This window comes from Aegilops tauschii, chromosome 2, assembly GCF_002575655.3.
Source record: "Aegilops tauschii subsp. strangulata cultivar AL8/78 chromosome 2, Aet v6.0, whole genome shotgun sequence".
Lineage (NCBI taxonomy): Eukaryota > Viridiplantae > Streptophyta > Magnoliopsida > Poales > Poaceae > Aegilops > Aegilops tauschii.
Genome location: NC_053036.3, coordinates 653,488,280 through 653,494,219, shown reverse-complemented (window position 1 = coordinate 653,494,219; position 5,940 = coordinate 653,488,280). Strand labels below are relative to the sequence as shown.

General features: G+C 48.4%; 1 long non-coding RNA gene across 1 annotated transcript; it reads left to right on the top strand.

Moving 5' to 3' along the window:
• The first annotated feature begins 850 nt into the window (after positions 1-850).
• On the top strand, positions 851-1,873 carry LOC120974792 (uncharacterized). The gene is made up of 2 exons (XR_012203666.1): positions 851-1,162; positions 1,297-1,873. It is a non-coding gene; the product is annotated as an uncharacterized lncRNA (long non-coding RNA).
• Positions 1,874-5,940: the final 4,067 nt, after the last annotated feature.

Below are 5,940 nucleotides of genomic sequence, written 5' to 3'. Positions count from 1 at the left end.
TCTATACAAAAAGTTGCCATAATTGTCCATATTCGAAACATTAAGAGATGATGTTGGTTCATATCGGCGGCAGGCCAGCGCTAGAGTGGGTGCGGATGAGGTTGAGCGGTAGGGATTGGGTGCAGGGGCAACAGAGAGGATTGAAGAGGTTGGATTTGTACTCCGCAGCCATGGGGAGGTGTAAATTTAGGACCCCGGTAAATCCCGAACGCTCAGTGTTTGATCATGGGAAATCCAACATTTTCTGTGGCAATTTCAGTAATGTGAGGATGACAACTTTCATTGACAATCATGGCAAATCTGTGATCAGTGTATTTTTAGCCAAAAAATTGCCGTGCATGCCAACTAAACTTACCATGCTCGTGGGACTAAAATTGCCATAAAAACGTTCGATTTGCCTTGGTCAAATCCCAAACGTTTGGGATTTATCAATTCTGTATATTTAAGGGTCACGCGTCACTCGTAGTAAAAGTTTCACCCCTGTAAGGTTTATTAGGCTTTGGTTAGGTGCTGATTAGAGAAAAAACCATTTTTTTTCTTCTTCAAACCAGATTTAGGGGATCGGCTAGAGTTGCTCTTAAGTAGCTCATCATATGAGACAGTGACAAGTGGGTACCACCCATCACCACACCGTGGCTGGGCCTATATGTGTACGCGCTTTCTCCTCTGGTCGGAACCTCCCAGGCAGGTTCGCGCAAGAGTGTTTGACTTGATTTGTCTCTCTTTTCCTTTGGTCACCAAAACTATGTATGTATGTAAGTAAAAACAAGAAAGCCGAGACATATGGTGAAAGAAAAGCTACTCCAGTCATAGATATAGGCGCCATTGCACATGTGGTGAAAGAATCATTACCTCAGGCACAAGCTCCTCCGGGCGGTGTAGAGTTTGTGCCCATACTTTCATTTTTGCAACTTTTTAAATTCCCTCCTTCGGATATATCGATGCTCAACCTCGCGTCAATTGAATTGATGTTTGAAGTAATCGCACGGCTAACGTGCACGCATGACTAATGAAGTCCTAATAGTACCACTTATTAATTGCATGGATTCCTATATATGGGACGGATCAGAGCACACGCAGCCCAGCTCTTGTGTGTCTCTGCGTTCCATCCATCCCCGCTTCAATTCTGCTGTCGCTCGCTCCCTACACCGCCCCCATCCCAGCTCTCTCTCTCTCTCTCTCTCTCTCTCTCTCTCTCTCTCTCTCTCATCAGGGACATCGGCTCAGCTCGAATCCCGTGATCCGTTACATTTTTGCGTGCTCACGGCAAAGCTAACTTAACTTGTCTTCTCGCAGTCGGTCGTCATAAAAAGTCCAAGCCGATCGCCAAGGGGCCATGGCCGGCGCTGCATCCGAGGCGAATAAGGGCGAGATGCACTCCATACCTGTTGGCCTCGAGGCGAATAAGGAAGGGATGCAGCCCGTGGCCGGCGGTGCCAGCGTAGATGAGGACAACGCCTGGATGCAGTTCATCTCCGACGGCGCCTGGTACACCAGCGCCGTCGCGCGAGAGGATAACTCATGGATGCAGTTTATCTCTGACGTCGCCTGGTGCACCAGAGTCGCCGTGGACAAGGATGGTTCCTTCCTGCAGTTCATCTTCGACGACGCTTGGTACCGCAGCGCTGGCGACGGACAGGGAACGACAGAGAAAAGTAAAGAATAGAATCAAAGGACTCCCATTCCATCGTGTATAGGTTGATCCTTAAGTCATATATGTTGTTGTGTTTTCTTTATATTTGAATAATATTTTCTAGAGCCTTTTTTGTATATGAGTGAATGTTGAGGTCTCTTAACCTCAAGAAATGTTTTTCGAAAGTGTTCTGACTATGAATTGAAATTGAGAATATGCACTTGTTCTTTTCATAAATCATATCTTTCAACTTCTTCTCTTGTGATTTCTACGACGGTGGTTTTTGGAATTTGCGACTATTAGCTACGAAGCCAAGCGAGGCGATGACGATGCCAATGCCGAAGCCGATGTGTTTGATCGGGAGGTAGAAGATGATCTAATTAACCTCTATAAGAGACTAAACAAAGGAGGCAAGTACACATGCTAATCAATAGGCAGAAGATAATATACTTTATCATGGCGATGACACGGCCAAACTCATTGATTAGACTCAATGTTTCAATGGACTGTAACATATAATTGAGAAAAACTCTGTGTTCACAATCACAATTCCATGGATAGTCATAGAGTCCTATTTGCTCGTGGAGGAAAACTATAATCTCTAATCATTCCCTCGGAATTCTAATTTGGAGGGTTAACTCCCCCAAGCCCTTCACCTAAACCTAGAACTCCTCAAAACTCTCATAAAAAATTCCCGAACAAATTTTTATTGCCATCTCTAGCTTGATGAGTGAAAAATTGTAACAATGCCCGCATTTCCGGTTTAATAAATTTTGTTGGCTCTCATAAATAGATCCACAGTATCAATATAATAACCGAGCAATAGACAAGGCGGAGTGGCATGGGCTTTCCGGGAAAAGAGCAGTGATTTTCTTTTATAATTACCAAGCAACTGACACATGTTGGGCGGCAATGTATGGGCTAATAGGTTCATTACCTGCAAGAAAGGATTAACAAGTTGATCCTAGATAATGGAATTTTTTTTTCAGAAGATAGAATGTATGTACAAGAAGTTAGGCATAGTGCGAACACAAGGCCCAACATGAGACACACACCAACACCTAAGGACCTAGAGCTAACTTCTCACGAAGCGTTGTAACCCTCCCACACCGACACCTGCGAGTCTCCATTCTTCTACCTCCGCGTGCACCTTGTCGGCCAATACACTAGGAGTCACTTGTTGATCAAGGCGGTTGAACACCCGAGCATTCCTCTGTTTCCAAATGGACCAAGTGGCGGCCGTAACCAAAGTGTCGAAACCTCTTCTATCCCGCCCATGGAAGCTCTTCCTTTCCCTAAGACACCAATCGGATAAGGTGTCCGTAGGTGAGGGCGCTTGCACGTTGATTCTCAGGAGATCCCATATGTGGTGCCAAACCTCCTTCGCATAGACACAGTGGGCAAAGATGTGGTTCACGTTGTCTTCGTCTTGAAGGCAGGCGAAGCAAGCCGAGGGCCGGTCTTGCAAGCCATGCCTAGCTCTTCTGTCGGACGTCCAGATTCTATATTGCACCGCTAGCCACATAAAATTTTTGCATTTCAGCGTTGCCCAGCTTCTCCAGAGGCATTTGGCAGCTTGGAACGTCTCAAGCCCCATGCAGAGTCTGTCATACACCGATCTTGCGGAGTACTTGCCCGATGCAGCGCATGGCCAAGTGAAGATGACCGGTTCCTCGGGATTTCTCTCTACGGTGGCAATCGCATGACAAAGGTGCATGAGTTGTATCTGTGCCATAAACGATGGGTTCTCCTGAACATCCAGCAACCATCTGTTGTCTTCAAGGGCTTGCTGGACCGTCCTGCTGTTGATGATTCTTGGCGTGACCGAGCCCAGGATCAAAGGTGCGATGTCAGCAACCGCGAAACCGTGCAGCCATCGATCTCTCCAGAAAAGCACCTTAGTGCCCGATCCAACTTTTATGCCAACAAGGCTATCAAAAATTGCCCTCGCCTCCGGGTCGTCGACCATTTGCAGCCCTTGCCATGGCCTTTGTGGTTCAGTCCTCTTGAGCCACTCCCAACGCACTCTGAGTGCCAATTCCTATAGCCTCATGTTCTTTACTCCCAATCCACCATAGCATTTGGGTCTGCAGATCGTGTCCCACGCCACAAGGCATTGTCCTCCATTGACCTTGTCTTTCCCAGCCCAAAAAAAATGATCTCATCCATTTGTCGATTTCCTCAAACACCCAGTCAGGAGCATCGGTGATCATGAAGTGGTGAACCGGCTTTGCCGCAATGACAGTTTGCACAAGCACGAGCCGGCCAGGTCTCTGGATGAGGCCCCGTTGCCAGGCCGGCACAAAATGCTTGACCTGGTCCAGCATAGGCTGCCACTGAGCTCTAGTCAGGCACTTGATGGCGAGCTGCAGACCAAGGTAGCGGCAAGGGAACTCTGCCAGGTCACAGTGAAGTATCTCTTCCACCTGAGCCCGGTCGCTGCTGTCACCTCTGATCAGGATGGCTGAGGTCTTGCGATAGTTAACCCTGAGCCCCGAGGCCATGCCAAACACCTCAAGCGCCCTCCTGACAAAGTTGAGGTCCTGTGCCGTCGGTCTAATGAACATGGCCACATCGTCCGCGTATATGGAGAGCCTCTGCATGGATGAGATTCCAGAGAACATGCTAAGAACACCTTCCTCCATAGCCTTCTTGACAAGAGCCGAGAGCACATCCATTGCTATCACAAACAACATTGGAGAGATGGGGTCTCCTTGCTGTAATCCTTGAGCATGATAGATGCCGTCTCCAGGGATGCCATTGACAATCACCTTGGTGCTAGCTGAGTGTAGGAGCACAACAATCCATTTGATCCATCCCCTGCCAAAGCCTTTAGCCATCAACACCTCGAACAAGAATGGCCAGGACAGGGAATCGAAAGCTCTCGATATGTCAATCTTGAGAAAGGCCGCAGGGGATCTACGGGCATACAACCTGCGAGCAACTTGACGCACCAGTAGGAAATCATCGTGTAAGTGCCTGCCTCGGATGAACACGGACTGATTGGCTCCAACCACCTCCGGCATGCGCGTTCTCAGGCGATTGGCCAGCACTTTGGCGAAATGTTTAGGGACACTGTGTATAAGGCTTATTGGCCTAAAATCTCCTATTTCCTCCGCATTGGGCTTCTTTGGGATAAGCACGATATGAGCCTTGTTAAGCTTCACAAAACCTCTACCATCACCACAAATAGCTTCATGAAGACCACCATAACATCATGTTTAATGATCGACCATGCACGCTGATAGAATGCGCCGATGAAACCATTAGGCCCAGGCGCTCGATCCGATGGGAGTCCAGAGATAACCTTCCAAACCTCTTCTTCCGCGATCATTGCTTCCAGCTCCCCTAATTCCACTGGCTCCAAGCCAAGGTACTGAAGGTCGAGTGCGTAATCTCTCGCTTGAGCCGTACCCAGGAGACGCTCGTAAGCTTGCGAGAAGGCCTCTTCCAACCCCGCTTGGTCAGTAATCACCTCTTCTCCGCACTTGATGTGTGCATTGAAATTCTTCGATCTTCTTTAGTGTTAGCATCTCCCTCCTTGATCCATTTAAGTCTAGACCGTTGTCGATCGATGGTCCGTTCCAGAGCCGCCATGCCTAGCAGGGACTGCTTTAAGGTGCGCCGCAACCAGCTCTCGAGGTCGCTCAAATGCATGTCCTCCTGAGCCACGTCTAGCTTTTGTATGACCCAAGACGCCACCCTCATGAGCAGTTTGACATTGCCAACTTTCCTTTGCCCCCAAGACTGTAATGAGCACGCACAATTCCTGAGCAACGCATCTAGTCGCTTGTATGGATCCACAATCGTCACACGTCCAGGCTTCCCTCACTGCGTCTTCGAATCCATCAAGCTTTGTCCAAAACAGCTCAAATCTGAATCTATGCTTTGGGCAGAAGCCCACACTAGTGGAAAGGTGCAGCGGCGCGTGATCGGAAACATTGGTGGATAGAGCCTGCAAAAGATACTCCGCGTTTTCGAGCTCCCAATCCACCGAGATAAGCACTCGTCGATCTTGGTCAGGGTGGGTGACTCTCGTTCATTCGACCAAGTGAAGCGTCGTCCGTGCATGTACATCTCCTTCAACGCATGATCATCCACGAAGCTTCTGAATTTTTTCATCATTGCACGGTTGAGGTTAGTGTTATTTTTCTCCGAAGCGCAGAGAATCATGTTGAAGTCACCCATCACCATCCAAGGACCTTGGCAAATAGAGTGCCTCATAGCCAAGTCCTACAGAAATTGCGTTTTTAGCTCATCCCCCTGTGGCCCGTAGACAGTAGAAATCCACCATGGCTCAGCCACTT